This window comes from Cheilinus undulatus, linkage group 21, assembly GCF_018320785.1.
Source record: "Cheilinus undulatus linkage group 21, ASM1832078v1, whole genome shotgun sequence".
Lineage (NCBI taxonomy): Eukaryota > Metazoa > Chordata > Actinopteri > Labriformes > Labridae > Cheilinus > Cheilinus undulatus.
In genome coordinates this window covers 36038888-36058656 of record NC_054885.1, presented here as the reverse complement: position 1 = coordinate 36058656, position 19769 = coordinate 36038888, and the positions used below count along the sequence as shown (strand labels likewise).

Genomic DNA, 19769 nt, shown 5'->3' with positions numbered 1-19769 from the left:
TTCTGGGATACGTAGTCAGAACACTACAGTTGGAAGTGATGGTAGATCAAACGTCAGAGGTGGAGACTCTGGGGTCGAAGAGCAGAGTGATCGTTACGGAGGTATTCTAAGCTAAAACTTCTAACTTAGACGCTGGAAGAAACTTTAAACTTTTGCCTGAGAAATCACTTACTCACTGAAACCGCCACTGAACTTAACGACAGCGAATCCAGGGATCGGCGCTTTTATTCATCTGTCTATGCGGCCAAGAGACTAAAGAATGCCGCGAGGTTCCCCCCCGTGCGTCGGAGAAATAAGGTAGCCTCTCGCCAGCTGGATGCATACAGCAACAAGCAGGAGAGGATGTGGGCATATAGAGGGGTCCTGTGGAGGCCGTCCAGTTCAAGAGTGTGAATGGCATGACAGTGACTGGAAGCATTGTTATTTATTTTACAATAAAATAACATTTGTAATACAATTTTCAGATGTCTTTTATGTCACTGAAGGCAAAATTATAACATTCAAATTATTGTTCTGCTTGACAGACTCTCCTTCACAAAAATGCCTTTTTCTCAGCTTTCTAGAAAAAAAGTGGTCTCTTTGGTGAAACTAGCCTCTATCCAACTTCAGATAAATCAAGAAAGGAACAAGCTACAAACAAATGTTTTTTTTTTCCATGATGAAATAGAGAGTTTCTTCTTACATTTGAGCTATTTGGTGTTTTCAGAATCATGGTACAAAATATTCTGTGGGTCTTGAAAGATGACTCAAAATGGCCAAAAACACTGGCACAAGCCACTTTCCATTTTATAAAAGGGCTGGCACTCAGTGAGTTAAGATTGGTAAATATTCAGGTTAAATATGGTTATTACAGATTAACTTTGCAATGGACTGTGATTTTGCTGGCCTCCATGGGCCCCTTGTTTGGCTGGGCCCCAGAAAGCACTCCCCTTTGTCCTCCCCTTATAGGTGGCCTTGCTCTGGATGGGGATGTGGTGCAGATAAAGGACAGACCTGATGACTGTTTTGGCCAAGAGATGCATGTGCTTGTAGAGAAAATAGACAAGCTCTCTACTCTCTTGATTCTCAGTACCCATCTCAGAACAAAGCCTCTCAATGAGATGAGCTGAGACTTGCAGCTGCATGTGACGGCACTCTGGAACGTTCTAAACATCTGTCTGCTCACAGCGCTGCAACTGAAGGAGAGAATACAACGTTTCAATAGCTACCAGTAAATCTGTCTCTTCAAAGACAGTTCTGCACATTCTTACTACTTTATCATTAAGTGTTTTCATTATTGGAGTTAATATATGCTAAATAATGATAACAGCCTCAGAGTGCATAGAGCCACACTTCCTCAGGATCCCCTTCTGGGTCTGGTTTAAAGTTGTCCCTCCATTCACATCAAAAATCAGCTGGTTTGATTAACAGAAAAAAAAGCACCGGTTTTAATTTCATTAGCAACTAAACACTCCTCACAGATGCTGAAAGAGGACAAATCAAATAGGGTATCAATGAGTCAGTACTTAGCACCTCTCTCACAAATCCCAGACTCCCCTGGGAGATCCCGCAGAGGTCAGAGGTCACAGCTCTAGACAGACCAGCCCAGACATGACCCCTGGCTTTATAACCTCCACAACAGCTGATCAATAACCAACATGGCTGCATTTGGAGGCGGGATTCTCTGCCATCCTGTGTAACTGATATGTTTAATGATCATTGCTCGATGTTTTCTGTTCATATTAAATTTGATACGCCGACATAACGATAACTTTTCAAACTCACACCTGCTCTGTCATCAGTTTACATTTAGATATTCTTAGTGGTATTAGTCCTTCTCTTCCTGGTGTTTTCCCTCCACTGTGATTGTGTCGTTAATCTCACCTGTGCTTGATTGTTCCACTCTCACCTGTGCTGTATTATCCCTGTAGGGATTTGGTCTCTGTGCTCCTGCCCTCCTGTGTCAGATCATCGTAGTCTCCCAGGGGATTTCTGGTTTCTAGAAAGTTTGTTTTACTTCTTTTTGATCTTTTGTTTGAATAAAACCTTGAGTTTGTTTCCTGCATTTGAGTCCTCCTCTTTTGTTTTCACCACGTTTATGACAGTACGATCTGACTGTGGACCAAGCGGATAGTTCTTTGAATGATGAGCTTTATGACTTCATGGATTTTCTTGTACCTTTGAAAGAACTGTCCAAGAAAAGACTCACCACAAGAGCACAGAGCAGAAGCTCTCAGAGGAACATGTTAGAAAACCATAGTCGAAAAATTCTTTGCTAATGTGGCTGTTTAATATCATTTATATCGCTGTTTGATATGGATGAAAATATTGGCACCCCTGGAATTTTTCCAGAAAATACACAATTTCTCCAAGAAATTGTTGCAATTACAAATGTTTTTGGTATACACGTTTATTTCCTTTATGTGCATTGGAACAACACAAATAAACTGAAGAAAAAAGCCAAAGTTTTACACAAAACTCAAAAAATGGGCCGGACAAAATTACTGGCACCCTCAACTTAATATTTGGTTTCACACCCTTGGGAAAAAATAACTGAAACCAATGGCTTCCTATAACCATTAACAAGCTTCTTACACCTCTCAACTGGAATTTTGGACCACTCTTCTTTTGCAAACTGCTCTCTCAGATTTGAAGGGTGCTTCTTGCAACAGCAATTTTGAGATCTCTCCATAGGTATTCAATGGGATTGTTCACTTCAGAACTCTCCAGCTTTGTCTCCAACCATTTCTTGGTGCTTTTTGAGGTATGTTTGGTGTCATTGTTCTGCTGGAACACCCATGACCTCTGACACTGACCCAGCTTTCTGACAAAAGGCCCTAAATTGCAGCACAAAATCTTTTGATAGTCTCCAGATTTCATGACTCCTTGCACACAGTCAAGGCACCCAGTGCCAGAGGCAACAAAACAACCCCAAAACATCCTTGAACCTCCACCATGTTTGACTGTAGATACTGTTCTTTTCTTTGTAGGCCTCATTCTGTTTCCTGTAAACAGCAGAATGACGTGCTTTTCCAAAAAGCTCTACCTTAGTCTCATCTGTCCACAAAATGTTCTCCCAGAAGGATTGAGGCTTACTCAGGTACATTTTTGTAAACTCCAGTCTGGCTTTTTTATGTCTCTTTGTCAGCAGTGGGGTTCTCCTCGGTCTCTTGCCATAGTGCTTCATCTCATTCAGATTACGACGTATGGTCCCAGCTGACACTTTTGCACCCTGAGTCTGCAGGACAGCCTGAATTTGTGGAAGTTGACTGAGGATGTTTATCCACCATTCCAACTATCCTGCGTTGCATTCTTTGTCAATTTTTCTCTTCCGTCCACGTCCAGGGAGATTAGCCACAGTTCCATGGGTTGTAAACTTCTTGATTATATTATGCACAGTGGACAAAGGAACTTCAAGATCTCTGGAGATGGTCTTGAAACCTTGAGATGTTCATATTTTTCCACAATTTTGCTTCTTAAGTCCTCAGACAATTCTGGGCTCTTCTTTCTCTTCTCCATGCTTGGTGTGACACACACAGACACACAACACAAAGGTTGAATCAACTTTTAGACATTCTAACTGGCTTTAGATGTGATTTCTAGATTGCCAGCACCTGTTACTGCCACAGGTGAGTTTAAATGAGCATAACATGCTTGAAATAAAATGATTTACCCACAGTTTTAAAAGGGTGCCAATCATTTTGTCCAGCCCATTTTTTCAGTTTTGTGTAAGATTATGTCAATTTTGGCTTTTTTATTCTGTTTTTGTGTGTGTGTGTGTGTGTGTGTGTGTGTGTTGTTCCAATCCACATAAATTAAATAAACATATGTATACCAAAAAACATTTGTAATTGTAACAATTTCTGGGAGAAACTGTATTTTCTGGAAAATTTTTAGGGCTGCCAATACTTTTGTCCATGACTGTACATAAGAATCAGCAACATCAGACAAATAAGTAGTATGAAACTAAATGACAACATACAACTTATCTGCAAAGCAAAGCTTGACGAATAAACAAAGGAGGCAATATGGCCGAAACACATGCGGCCTAGCATGTAATTTAAAAACGTGGGACTGAGCACCAAGAGAAGCTCAGGCTAGGAGTCTACAGACTCAGAATGGTAACTTCACCACACAGAAACCCAGTGAAAAGACTTTGATTAATCAGTCACACTTATATTTGTCTTGGTGAAGGCACTGTTCACTGTTCAGGATATAAATGGACACAGCAAAGGAAATTAACAACACGTGCAGACAAATGCAGTGCTGATCCTACAGCTAGCTCTGCCCAGATCAAACCTCTTACTAGTGAGTCTGATGTCCAACAGATCCATAATTGAGCAGAGGTCAGTCCATGTATGTTCCTTCCACGGTTCCAGCAAGTTAAAAGTATGTCTTTATTTGGATATGAAAAACCTCTTTACGTTTTTTTGTAAAGAAATAAAATACACCTTTGCAATTTGAAGCATGGAAGCAGAAAATCTGCCTGACTTTATGCAGTCAAAGAGAGGGCTTTAATTTTTAAAGAGGAGAAAGATGAAGGTTTTTAAGAGGAGGAAGAACAGGGGTTCTATCTATACACCACAAATCAATAACAATTACAGTTTTAATTCTGTTCCTTCACTGAGGGTTAGCACACATATGTGAGCGTTATGAAGTGAGAGGAGGGCAGAGAGAGAAACACACAAAGCTGCTGTTAATTTCCAGCTCAGCTCCATTCTGGTGATGAATAGAGAGACAAGGTCTTTCTACTAGATCAGCTCTCTCTCTCTCAGGTGATTCAATAAGAGTTCTTTAGAGCGGTTTAGATTTATATCACATCACTTAGCAGCCGAAAAACACAACACCTGCATTCAAGACAGAATATTCTCACTCCTTTAAATGCCTTTACACATCCAACATCCCTACAAAGATATTCTAAATCTGTACATTAAAAAAATATCAGATGTGGAAGAAAACATTCAAAAGCATTTAAACTCACATTTATATTGGAAACTGTTGGCTTCATTTCAAAATCTTCCCAAGCTATACTGAGGCATAAAACAATAACCGAGTCCCAATGTCCTAATATGAGTATTATGAGCTGTGCTGTAGCTTGTTATTGTGGATCAAATTTGACATATTGTTAGGCCGTATCAAGCTACTGAGCATAAATCAACACGTTTCAATCATAAAATTTGGAGAGTTTTGGTACTTTGACCTGGCAGTAGAACATTTTAGTGGGAATAGTGGCCACCTTTAATGAGAACTGACAAATGTCATGTGCTTTTGTGACCATGAAATGGCAGACAACGTGTCCACGAATGAGGCTAACAGGTCTAAGATAAGAAAAATTAAGTTTAACGGTGTAGATGCCAAAATGTAATGTCCTTTTAAGGATGCAAGATTGTAGGTTATTCTACCAATTGTTATGCAGAATGAAAAACAAGTAATTGATCAAAAACAGATACCCATATATTTGATTATTATAGTAACCAAGTATTTCTATCCCAGCTTGTTAAATTTAGCAGAATTATTTCAGTATCTCTGCGGCTGCTCTGGCTTTTATTGACTGGGATAATCTACTCCAGAGGCTATTTGTTCTTCCTGTCGGCTGTAAAAACTCAGCCATGATGAGCCTCCTCGCGTCTGCCTCCATCAACAAAACCTATTTACCGAACGGACGATGCACAGATCAGTGCTCCCATGATCCTCTCTGCTCCGTCTAACCCCTGATGCACCAAGGCTGCGAGTTAATTTCATTCTGCACCTCGACACAGACTGCTGTCTCTCTGTTTACCCGTTAACACCTGATGTGTGTGTGGCTGTGTAGATGGTACTACCATCAGGGAAGGGTTGGCAATTAGCAGGGGCCTCGTGTTCCCAGGGGCCACAAGATATAGCCATTAAAGGTGTGCATCGAGTACAATGTGCATATTTAAAATGATCTTCAATGATTAGAGTAGCAAAAAGCATCAAAATAAATTCTGATTTTCCAAGAAGTCACAAGGAAGGGCACTGGCCTCTACAGTGGGGTCTAAGCCTTTAAAAAGACCAAAAATGTCCTCTTATTAAGCAATGTTAGATATGTAGAACCTAAAGACAAGATGAAACAATAAACTTATGGATTACTTTGTTGTATAATGGCATGCCATAAATAAAGACTGCTGCTCTGTTGGAGGAAAATGGATATTTCAGCAGTAATGAGGATGCATATTATATTTTCTTAAGCTACAGTTGCACAGGAGACATTTTAAAATATTTAGATGTGGTGAGTTTGGTTGTGATGCTCCTCTACGTGGTCATGTGCAAGTATTTTTAGGTACTTGGGTATGTTTAGATTGGGGTATGTCTTCTGGCTTTGTTACCTGAAAACAGAAGCTTCAATGTATTTATTAACTCACTATGATCGCTTTAGCTGAATGGCAAAGGGGGTCTTTGTCTGGAGCCTCCATACTACTAAAAACTGCTCATGTTTGATGGTTAATGTGTCAGTAAGGTGAACTGAGGGCATGATTGGTGAACATTTCCCAGCTGAGTCTTTAAGGATAGTCTGGAAAACACCTGAAAGCCGAGCTGTGAAACCTGAGAGGCTGCGGTTTAGAGAGAAAGTAATCAGGATGACTTGAACGTCATCTCCCTCGCTCAGCTCTTGTTCCCTCCCTGATCAAATATTAACTCCACAGGGTTGATAGACTCACACTGTGCACACCTGTGCTTCCTACTGCAGGGCTGCAGATGTGCATGTGTTGGAGCTTGTTATGATGCTTAATTTCAGTTTAACACAGCAATCAAAGGAGCAAACAGGCACGCACAGGTGGAAAAAGTTAAAAATGAAGATGCTAGTACTCTGGCACCAGTGTTGCACAAAGTAACACACTAGTAATCACATTACTTTTACTATAAAGTAATAATCTTACTGTAACTCCTCCAACTTCCTTGTGGGAGCATGCAGACAACAAATCAAGGGTCTATTTTAATGCACGCTCACATGACACTTGGACTTCAGGTGATTGAAAAGTTAGCTCGAGTCCATGGAGGAGGGAGAGGGAAACAGCAGAGAGGTTTAAATAAGGACATCTTGAGATTGATGAAGATATAGATACTAGTTTGGAGTTTGGAAACAACTCTCCGCTGCTGTAAACCCTGCATCAAATCTTTCCAAAACACCTGCAAAGACAGTAGACTCACACAAAGCTAGAGGCTGAGGACCCTCAGAGCTTGAGCAAGGCCCACGATGACTGCATGATGCAGCCAAAGCTCAATTTTCAACAACAGCCACAGGTAACGACAACAGCTGAAATAAAGAGGCTTATGGCAGCAGATATGATGAAGGAAAAGTTACCTTCAATTGCCTTGTGTTGGCAACAAATTTGTTGTATCGATTTGTTGCGTCACACGATTATGCCGTCTCTTGGCATGGGCTTATCTGTACTTCTGCTTAATTAAACAGTCTCAGTATGTTTGCCAGTCCTGCACATTTGATTGAACTCTGCAATAAGAACAATAAAAAGGACGTCCATCTATGGAGAAAGGCCAGAGTCATAAAGCAGACTATCCTGTGACCTCCTGATGGGAATTAATCTCTCCCCAGCTCTGTCCAGGAACAGACCGAGGATGGAGTAGAGGGGGGATTACATCCGAATGGTCTTTTCTTCTCTGACAAACAGTCCGGCAGTGATCGGGCTGCAGCTCAGATGAGCTCTATTCACCATTCCTATCTCGTCTCTGCAGCCCTGCAGGCTCATCCATCTCCATTTCCCGCTCCCTGTCGTCGTGTCTGCTGCAGCAGCTCAGCCTTAATCAATCTAATTACCAACCGCAGAAAGGACCCCAGACCCATCTACCTGTCTGTTAAACCCTGCAGACCCCTCAGAGCCAACGCTAAACATGCCTCTGTCTGCAGAGGCTGATTAGACGTGATGTTTGACAGAGAAAGGGGAGGAAAAGGAGGTTTCACTTATAAATACTGGCTTTATTGTTGTAAGGTTTATAGAAGTAAAGCTCAGCATATTTCTATTTTTGTCCGATTTTCTGTAAACTTCTTCTTTACATGATGGCAGAAATAAACTGAACATTTCAGGCAAGTTTGCTATGATTGAACTAAATTTGGCATCATTTAAACAACTTGTAATGAGCACAAATATTGTCCAATGCAGCGAGCATGTTGAGAGTCTGGAAATAAGATGCAGTGAGTATCGTCTCATTTCAGGACAATCAACATATAAAGATTGTTTGCTGAATTTGCATTGATTTTTACTTATTTTGATCAACTCGGGGCTTATTTTTTCTCTTTGAATCTTAAGTTTTATCCAGATTCGTCAGTTGAATATGGCAAATGACGTAGTAGAGTAAACCTAGATCTTGCTTGCATTTCGCAGCCATGTCTCGCCCGCACTGATGAGAACTGTAGCTCTTCTAAGGGAGCCAAATTATTTGTCTTAAGAAGATCCGGTCTTTCAGTGTCCATTAGGCTCTTCATTGGCTACCCAAGCTGCAGTTCTCTTGCAGACTGAGTAAGATTGTCCTCCAGGATTTTCCAATATTTTGACAAATTAATTTAGAAGCATCCCCACAGCATAATGCTGCCACCACCGTGGTTCACCAAGGATGTGTTTGTGGTGATGTGCTGCATTTTTTCTTCTTCTTCTTGTCTGATGGCTCATTTTGGTCTCATCTGACCAAAGAACTTTCTCCCACTTGACCATGGAGAGTCCCACGTGCCTTTTGGTGAACTCTAGTCCAGATTTAATCTGATTTTTCTTCAACAATGTCTTTTTGTATCCATCCCGACTTCTACCTTTCATCATCCTTTTCTCTGAGTTGCTTGGAGTGTTCTTTTGCCTTCATGGTGTAATGGTAGTCAAGAATATCATCCAAGGGGGTGAATGCTTTTTATAGGAACTGTACTTGCAGTAGAAAAGCCCTGAAGGTGTAAAATGTGCGGTTGCCAAAACATTCTGGCTGTACCTGCACCACCTTTTCAGCTGAACCTTCACCTGGTGTGATGTTGATCAGATGAACACTGGGCTGCTTGAAACAGAGCAACAAAGTTAAGTACTAAACATGCAAAGGTTTGATCGTTTTGTCCCGTTACAACACTTTAGCTGCTGTATAAAACGAGTCAGTTCAGAGTAACACCTGGATAATTAACCAAGGATCAGATAAGACTGCAGGCATTACAGAACAACACAGATGATGTGTACTGTACTGCACATACAGGCGACCTTTGACCCCCGCCTACACTGAGACAGGGGTCAGCCTGTGGGAAAATGCCAGGGCAGGAGATGAGACAAGCTCTTCCTCCATTCTAGTACACAAACACACCTCGGCACCAAGGTGTAACTCAAATCCTCCGGCTTAATTAAGAGCAGCCCACTCCGGAGCTGCCATCTCGTTTAGCTAATTAGTCATGAATATGAAATGCCAGGAGTTTAATTAGCTTGCCATTGTCAGTGAGGGAGAGAGGAATCACATTCTCATTTTCTCTCCTCGCTTGGTCACACTTTAGATTATAACAGGCTGTGAGGAGTGATTCGATCCCTTTGTAACAATCAGTAAGTTGTACCGGAGGAAGATTGTTAATTATCAGTCCTCTACTGGTTATGTCAGGTTAAAACCAAGTTAAGCAAGCTGTTTTTATGGTTTCTTACATGATTTATGCATAAAACACATGAAATCCTTTACCATTCATACTATAATATGAGCATTACAAACACTGCAAAAGTCAAATTATCACAGTGGACTGGAGTGTTAATTGTACCGTGCTTTGTCTATCCAAATCTTCATCAAGGGGGGAAAATGGACTTGATTAAGGGTCTCAAATATATTTCACCTTTCCTCCTGCTCAGTTCTGATGTGATTGGAGCCAAAGTTGGGATTTAAAGCCTCTGTTGACCATCACAGCTGAGTCACTTGGGTTCATCCACCAATGTGGGTGAACATATTTGCTACAACAAGGTAAATATGGCTTACTTTTCATTATCATTTTCCTGTCTTTTCTGGCTGATAACTGCATGCATGAAAAAAATAGGGCAGATTCTCTAAATTATACCTGTGTGAGATGTATGTATCAGGCAGTCTAAAAGCCCTGACTTGACTTGTAAACATGCAAACAAACTGGACCAAGCAGTTTCAGAGCCAAGATGCGTGTCTCATGCTCCCAGTCTGAAACAGCATCTGAGGAGAGTTTGTAGTCAATTGCTGCTTCTTCACATCCACATGAGCCAGTTGTGGAGATTCAGGCATCTGACCTTGATGCTTAAGAGTTGCCTCCCTGTGGAGTTCTGTGGCACTTTCAATGGAGAGGAGAACTCATGGCAATCCCAGTTTGACCATCTCAGCCAGTTACCATTGCAACCAGAGCCAGTACAGGCAGAAAGTAGATGGATGGATGATTGATGCATGGATGGATGGATGGATGGGTGGTTGATCAATGCATAGACAGATAGATGGATGAATGATGCATGGATAGATGAACTGATGATCAATGCATAGATGGATAGATGGATGAATGATGCATGGATGGATGGATTCTTGATGTATGTATGGATGATTGATGCATGGATGGATGACTGATGCATGGATGGATGGATGGGTGATTGATGCATGGATGGATGGATGATTGATGCATGGATGGATGGATGGGTGATTGATGCATGGATGGATGAATTGATAATTTGATGCATGGATGAATTGATGGATGGATGATTAATGCATGGATGGATGGATGGATGACTGAAGCATGGATGGATGGATAGATGATTGATGCATGAATGGATGGATGGATGATTGATGCATGGATGGATGGATGGATGACTGATGCATGGATGGATGGATGGATAGATGATTGATGCATAGATGGATGGATGGATGATTGATGCATGAGTGGATGCATAGATGGATGGCTAATGCATGGATGGATGGGTGGGTGGATTATTGATGCATGGATGGATGGATTATGGATGCATGAGTGGATGGATGGATTATGGATGTATGAGTGGATGGATGGATTATGGATGCATGGATGGATGGATTATGGATGCATGAGTGGATGGATGGATTATGGATGCATGAGTGGATGGATGGATGGATGCATGAGTGGATGGATGCATGGATTATTGATGCATGAGTGGATGATAGATGGATGACTAATGCATGGATGGATGGATGGATGGATGGATGGATAATTGACACATGGATGGATGGATGGATGATTGATGCATGAGTGGATGGATAGATGGATGACTAATGACTAATAATAAATAGATGGATGGATGATTGATGCATGGATGGATGGATGGATGATTGATGCATGGATCGTTGGCTGGATAATTGATGCATTGATGGATGGATGGATGATTGATGCATGGATGGATGGATGGATGATTGATGCATGAGTGGATGGATAGATGGATGACTAATGCATGGATGGATGGGTGGATGGATTATTGATGCATGGATGGATGGATGGATGGATGATTAATGCATGGATGGATGAATGGATGACTGAAGCATGGATGGATGGATAGATGATTGATGCATGAATGGATGGATGGATGATTCAAGCATGGATGGATGGATGGATGATTGATGCATGGATGGATGGATGGATGGATGACTAATGCATGGATGGATGGGTGGGTGGATTATTGATGCAAGGTTGGATGGATTATGGATGCATGAGTGGATGGATGGATTATGGATGCATGGATGGATGGATTATGGATGCATGGATTATGGATGCATGAGTGGATGGATGGATGGATGCATGAGTGGATGGATGGATGGATTATTGATGCATTAGTGGATGATAGATGGATGACTAATGCATGGATGGATGGATGGATGGATGGATGGATAATTGATACATGGATGGATGGATGGTTGATTGATGTATGAGTGGATGGATAGATGGATGACTAATGACTAATAATAAATGGATGGATGGATAATTGATGCATGGATGGATGGATGGATGATTGATGCATGGATCGATGGATGGTTAATTGATGCATGGATGGATGGATGGATGATTGATGCATAGATGGATGGATGGATGATTGATGCATGAGTGGATGGATAGATTGATGACTAATGCATGGATGGATGGGTGGATGGATTATTGATGCATGGATGGATGGATGGATGGATGCATGAGTGGATGGATGGATGGATTATTGATGCATGAGTGATTGATAGATGGATGACTAATGCATGGATGGATGGATGGATGGATGGATAATTGATGCATGGATGGATGGATGGATGGATTATGGATGCATGTGTGGATGGATAGATGGATGACTAATGCATGGATGGATGGATGGATGAATGGATAATTGATACATGGATGGATGAATGGATTATTGATACATGGATGGATGGATGAGTTAACTGTTTACTGATGCATGAAAAGATGGATGGATGAATTAAATGATTATAGATGCATGGATGGATGGATGATTGATGCATGGATGGATGAATGGATGATCAATACATGGATGGATGGATGCATGGATGGATGGATTGATGAATGATGCATAGATGGATGGATGATTGATGCATTGATGGATGGATGGATGAATGATTCATGGATAAATGGATGGATGATTGATACATGCATGAATGCATGGATGTTTGTTGAATGGATGGATGATTGATGCATGCATGAATGCATGGATGTGTGTTGGATGGATGGATGATTGATACATGAAGAAGAAATGATTATTGCAGGGGATTTTAAGACTGTAATTTCTATAATGAACTATGTTGTCAAGACATTAGACAAAAACCTGCTAAGATTTGAATTTTACAGTTTCTGTGTATTCAAATAAATAAATTAACATTGGAAAAGCAGGACAAGACAAAATGAAGTGGAAAGTAATCATTATATAACATGCACTTAAGATGATATTGGATTTTTTCCATCACCATAACAATCTGTCAGGTCAGCAGAGAGATTCTCCATTAACACAAGGGGAATAAAAAATCCCAACCATTCATTTAAAGAAAAATCTTCAGAATAAGTTAGTTTTTTAACCTCTTGCATATATAACTCAAACTCTAGCAGCAATTCTATTTTGAAAAGAAAAACTTAACAACAGGGCTTCCTTGCTTTAAAGACAAACAGTTCCTGTAATAAGTTGTAGGTTGTTTTCAGCAGAAATATCAAGCTAAGGTAAAAGACTGAAGTGGACAATGGCTGAGAAAGCAAAGAAGAGATAAAGCATGACCACAGAAAAGGGCAGATAGAGGAAAAGGTTTGAGACAGTGTTTTTTTTTTTAGTCATTGTGATTGACTGAATAACTCTTTTGAATTTAAACCCGGTGTTTTTGTCCACAGCGTCTGATTCTCCTTTAATCCACATCCTGCTGAATAGATTGGCATTAGCTTCACTGGCAACATGTTGACTTCACAAACAGAGGATTTGTGTCTGTGTTGAGCCTGTGTGACTAAACTAATGTGGTCTGATAGAGTTTACACGCCTGTGTCTCTGCAGCAGGGTCCTACACGATCATTACACCTAAAGAGAAAGCCTTTATTTTGTCAGGATAAAAACCTCCCTCAGGCCTCCGTCTGCTCCACACAGCAGCAAAGCTCAGACTCTGGTTAACCACCAACTCCTATTACCACATTTATAGTCCTTTTTTAAAGCTTGTGCTCCTTTTTGCACATATGTGTGCATGGAGAAAAATTTAAAAATTAAGAGAAAGCACAGGTACGTACTTTTCTCATTCTCATAATCTCGGACAGAAAATCCTCTCTCACTCTCTACAAGATTCCCAAATCCTGTATAAATCCCTTCAAGACATTAGAGGTCTACAAACCCCTCCCTGACTTTAGAGAGATTTGTATCCTTCAAAGCTCTCCAATCTGAAAACTCTCCAGTGTACCTGTTGGACAAGTGTTCAACAATACTGCCGTAAAATCTGCATAAATCATTACTAATATGTATCAGAGGGATGGTTCTTCAAACTATGAAATGATTGCAAAAATTATGCTAATATGAATAGTTAAACAACGTTACTGCTTCACCTGAAACTAGCAATATCAGAATTGATCTAACTGTATGATGACTTCCATCAGTCATGTGTCTTCCAGCACAGAGAGCTCCGGGAAGCCTGCTCTCATGCATCCTTACTCATCGGTCCTCAGATCTCAGTCCTTGATCCTCCTACCAGTTTAAGGACTTTAGAACAGTCAGACTGAGGACTGATGGGATAAGTGACATGAGACGCAGCTACTGTCTCATGGTGTACTTTGTTAAGGATCTGAGAGCTCTACTGTTGTCCATGGGGGGACCATCGGCATTGCAAATGAGCACCAAGAGGTTAAAAGCGCATGGGGCGATGGGTTCACTGAGCAAGACAGTGTGGCGTTCCCCGGAAGTCTGAGCAGAATCTTTCGGTCCTTAGCCCTTCTGGTCTTGCTATTCTCTTGTGAGACCTGGACATTGACTGATGGCCAGAGGCACCGGCTGGACTCTTGTGACAACTTCTCTTTGGCACATCTTTGGCTGTCGTTGGCAAGACCGTGTGTCGGAAGCTTAGCGCAGCTGGTGCGCTTTCCCAGTCATGATCCAGTTCATCGCGTACTGGGTACCAAGGAACCAGAGGGCTGGTCCAGATGCTGGAGATGCCCTTGTGCATCGTGAATGGGTCAGCTGGGAGGATACTTGGAGAGATGGGGTATGGGCCTAGACGATGACCATCAGGGGGCCAGAGCAGAACAGGACCAAAGTTGACACGATGATGTGCCGAACCAGCATATGCCCCCATACCGGATCTGACCTGACTAAAGGGGTACCCCAAGTGTGGCTAATTGACTCAAAGGGGTCAGGACTGATCCTCAATATATAACAAAATTAAAGTTAAGTTTTATTTCAGGTGCATTTTCACGTAGGTAGAATCTGACTTGGTATTTGGTATAAAAACAAAAAACATAAATTCTAAAAAGCAGAGGAGATAAAAAAGCAGTGCTTCTGCTGACAGGGAACTTCAGTAGATTAATCTAGAGAATAAGAATGTTTTTAAGGCCTGAACTCTGATGTGAAAACTTTGTGACTTTCTTTAAAGTTGGTTGGAGAACAGAGAACCTTTAAACCAGAAGACTACAAAATAAACATGATTCTTTTTACAATATTTTCTCAAGATAAAAGACTATTTCAGCTCTCAGATCAAGATAAAATGAAGCTTCATGGATGCACAAAACTAACACACAGACTTTTATCTTTTCTCTGTTGAATATTCTGATTTTACAGATGTGTGTTATACTTGAACTCATGCTACAAAGAGCTGTTGTGAGGTTTGTCGTCCCCTCTGAACACTAAAGACGTGGAGAAATTTAATTAAAGGAAGTAGAAAGTAGAGTGTGGGTGTCATGTTTGTAGAAACATGTCTAACTAACTCAGCGTTGTGTTTTTATCCACAGGGAACAGGATGAAGACTTCCATCTACTCAATAAAGGACATGAAGCTCCTTCTGTTTTCATTGTTTGCATCTTTACATTAAACTATTTTACAGCATAAAGCCTCCATCTCCTGAGTCTCATTGAGCCTTAGTGTCCTTTTTAATGACTGTAACCTATCAGGGGTCCGACGTAATGAAAGAGAAGTAGTAAAACTGATAAAACCACAAACTTCCTTCATAAAAGAGTCTAATGTGTAGTTTTTAAGGGATTACAGGGACAGTGTTTCCCTTTCTGCTCCTCTTTTATGTCATTAGCTCAGCTGTTAAAGTCTTACTGAGGAGAAAAAAGGCAATTAAAGATTCTTTTAGCTGCTAACATTGTTGACATGAGCGTTCTCGTTGACAGGAGTAAAAGGTGTAAATATACTCATAGAGACCTTTGAGTCTTAATGGATAAATCTAATCTAATTTAATGTGGGGGTTTACTCTATAATATCATTACAGCTCAAACACAACACCACTGCTGCTGTGAGTGTGCTTCTCTGTGTATGAACAGAGGATAGGCTACTATCTGTCAAATGCTATTGTCTGCAGAGGATGCTGAGGCTAATCCAGTTGTTTCTGCAGTGTGTAGATTAGCATGAAGCTAATGGACAGGCTGCTAATGTGATGAAACACTTCAATAAAGAAAAAACACACTAACAATGCTGACAAGCTGAAGAATCTATGAGTAAGGAAGCAATTACATCTAAAGCTGTAACTGATGATTCCTGACTGGAAGTGGTGGCAAAGTTTGAAATAAATAACTGTCTTTTTTTTTAGGCATTTCGAGTTTCATACTTATTATAAAGATAGCACTCCAACGAGCATTTTGTCCAAAAAACACATGACTTAAAGATGCTAAGGTAAACTGTAACATTAAAGATACAAAAGATAGCAAGAAAAAACTTTCAGCACAGATATTTATCGGCCGAAATATGGCCGTAATCTGCAGTTTCTTAAGGGTCAATAATGGCCCAAATCCATAGCTCTTCAACTGGCTCAAATGAGTAGTCCTCTATGGCCCACATATGTAGGTCTCTTGTGGCCCACATCTGTAGTTCTCCTGTGATACACATCTGTAGTTCTCCTGTGGCCCACATCTGTAGTCCTCCTATGACACAAATCTCTAGGTCTCGTATTGTCCACATCTGGACTTCAACAGCCCACATATGTAGGTTTTTTATGGCCCACATATGTAGTTCTCCTGTGGCCCACATCTGAAGTTCTCCTATGGCCCACATCTGTAGTCCTCCTATGGCCCAAATCCCTTGGTCTCCTATTGTCCAAATCTGGATTTCAATGGCCCACATATGTAGGTCTCCTATTGTCCCACATCTGAAGTTCTCCTATGGCCCACATCTGTAGTTCTCCTGTGGTACACATCTGTAGTCCTCCTATGACACAAACCTCTAGGTCTTCTATTGTCCACATCTGGACTTCAATGGCCCACATATGTAGGTTTGTTATAGCCCACATCTATAGTTCTCCTATGGCCCACATATGTAGTTCTCCTGTGGCCCACATCTGAAGTTCTCCTGTGGCCCACATCTGAAGTTCTCCTATGGCCCACATCTGTAGTTCTCCTGTGGCCCACATATGTAGTTCTCCTGTGGCCCACATCTGAAGTTCTCCTGTGGCCCACATCTGAAGTTCTCCTATGGCCCACATCTGTAGTTCTCCTATGGCCCACATCTGTAGTCCTCCTATGGCCCAAATCCCTAGGTCTCCTATTGTCCAAATCTGGATTTCAATGGCCCACATATGTAGGTCTCCTATTGTCCCACATCTGAAGTTCTCCTATGGCCCACATCTGTAGTTCTCCTGTGGCCCACATCTGTAGTTCTCCTGTGGCCCACATATGTAGGTTTCCTATAGCCCACATCTGTAGTCCTCCTATGGCCCAAATCTCTAGGTCTCCTAATATCCACATCTGGACTTCAATGGCCCACATATATAGGTTTCTTACGGCCCACATCTGAAGTTCTCCTGTGGCCCACATCTGTAGTTCTCCTGTGGTACACATCTGTAGTCCTCCTATGGCCCACATCTGTAGTTCTCCTATGACACAAATCTCTAGATCTCCTATTGTCCACATCTGGACTTCAATGGCCCACATATGTAGGTTTCTTATGGCCCACATCTGAAGTTCTCCTATGGCCCACATCTGTAGTTCTCCTGTGGTACACATCTGTAGTTCTCCTGTGGCCCTCATCTGAAGTTCTCCTGTGGCCCACATCTGTAGTCCTCCTATGGCCCAAATCTATAGGTCTCCTAGTGTCCACATCTGTACGTCAATGGCCCACATATGTAGGTTTCTTATAGCCCACATTTGAAGTTCTCCCATGGCTCACATCTGAAGTTCTCCTATGGCCTACATCTGTAGTTCTCCTGTGGAACACATCTGTAGTTCTAGTGTGGCCCACAACTGAAGTTCTCCTATTGCCCAAATCTGTAGGTCTCCTATTGTCCACATCTGAACCTCAATGGCCCACATATGTAGGTATCTTATAGCCCACATCTATAGTTCTCCTATGGCCCACATATGTAGTTCTCTTATGGCCCACATATGTAGTTCTCCTGTGGTACACATCTGCAGTTCTCTTACAGCCCATATGGTTTTGTCTCCTATGGTTTACATCTGCATTTCCTATTTTGTATTAATTAATTTGCACTAAGTAGGGCACAAAACAGTTGTATGTAATGTAATAATGTCAGTTTTTATGTTATCTTAAATACTATTTCTAAAGCAGGGGATTATTGTTCGCTCAAATGTGGCCCACATCCTCAGTCCTCTTATGCCCCACATATGACCTTAAATTACATCAGTGACCCAGGACAAGTCTAAGTTATCTAAGTAAAATCTAAGTTCTTAACCTCAGTTGCAGGCCTGACTCAGGAGCATCACAGCTTGGTTTTGTTTCAGGATTGCAATCTGTTCCTTGATGACCCAAATGAAGCCCACAAACCAAAATATGTCTGACTGACAATGTTTTTCTGTGAACTCCATCTGTTGATGGGGCTTTCTGTTTCCATGTTGGTATGCTATGTCACAGGGAAGATAAATACAGTACAAATACACTTCCAGTTTGTGCCTTTTGAAGTAAAAGCGCGGCTTAGCATTTTTGGAGAACCTGATTTTTACAGAATGGTTTTATTTTTCCTGTCTCAGTCAGTCAGCTATACTACATTTACTTCTGTTAACAGGAGCTCTGTTGGTACTAGGAGGAAACTCACAGCCTGTGTTGTCTCTGAAAATGTGACTGAACTTGTTAAATTATTAAGGTTTAAAAAAATTGCCTTGCCCTTGCTCTTAAATAAAGTTCTTGTGAAGTCTTTTACACCTACAAACTCAAACATACAATCTTCCTCTTTCCTCTGATTGTCTGCAGCTCGTTGGTTTCTAAATATAAACTCTCCTGATATGACAGTCATCGATCAGTAGAAAGCTCTCCACCCACTTCTCACTGAGGAACAACACAGAAACACTCCTGTTGCCTGTGGGTGGAAACTGCTCCAACCTCAGAGCGGCACGTGGAAACTAAAACAAAAACAGACTCCATGTCGAGACTGAAAACACTGAATCTATCAGACGGAGGAACAAAGAGGAGACGGAGGAGACAATGTGAAGGCGGAGGATCAGTGGAGCAGTGAGGAGTGAATTTACAGAGGGACTCTGTGCCAACACTTCTCCTCTAATAGAGAGCACGTTCCCCCCCTCTGCCTCTCTCTGCAGGCTTATAGAGGAAGCTTTATTGGTTCATATCTGACTGACTGACTGCTGCAGCCACCAGGGGAGAGAGAGTGTGGTGGGTGGTCAGCGTTCACATGATATTAAACCCTCTCTATATAAAAACCCTTCCTACAAAGAGACGAGATGAGCTGATGGAGAGGCAGAGAAAGCCCTGAGGACAATCTGTGCACATGGCAATAAAGGAGTTGACTTTGACAGTTGATCTTCTGGCTTCTTGACTTAATGAAAGGAGAAATATCTCTGCTTAAGCCAACTCAGTTAAATGGGGACATTTTAGCACAAATGTTTGGGTATTTGGAGTATCTATCGATGCACAATAAGCCAACCATAACCTTGGTTCATTGTTCCCCTACATCTAAAACACAAAATCTTACAGTCCCTTTCTTGGGACGTCAAAATGAGAGTCAATATAATGCCAACTTTCCCTCACCTGCCATCTCCACCCATGATACACAAGCTGAACTTCTGCAAAGGTCCACTGCTGATTTTCTTATAAATATAGGAGCCACTTGGGTCATACAGACTCCCTTCAGTCTTAGAAGACCTAAGCATGACTTTACTTTTACTTGAAATGTAAATGTGTTTGCATTCTCCAAATATTTCATAC

At 41.4% G+C, this 19769-nt stretch overlaps 1 long non-coding RNA gene across 2 annotated transcripts in view; it reads right to left on the bottom strand.

Annotated features, from left to right (window-relative positions):
• LOC121529038 overlaps window positions 1-19769 on the bottom strand; it is a 50119-nt gene that overhangs the window by 22659 nt on the left and 7691 nt on the right. The gene's annotated exons all lie outside the window — the stretch shown is intronic.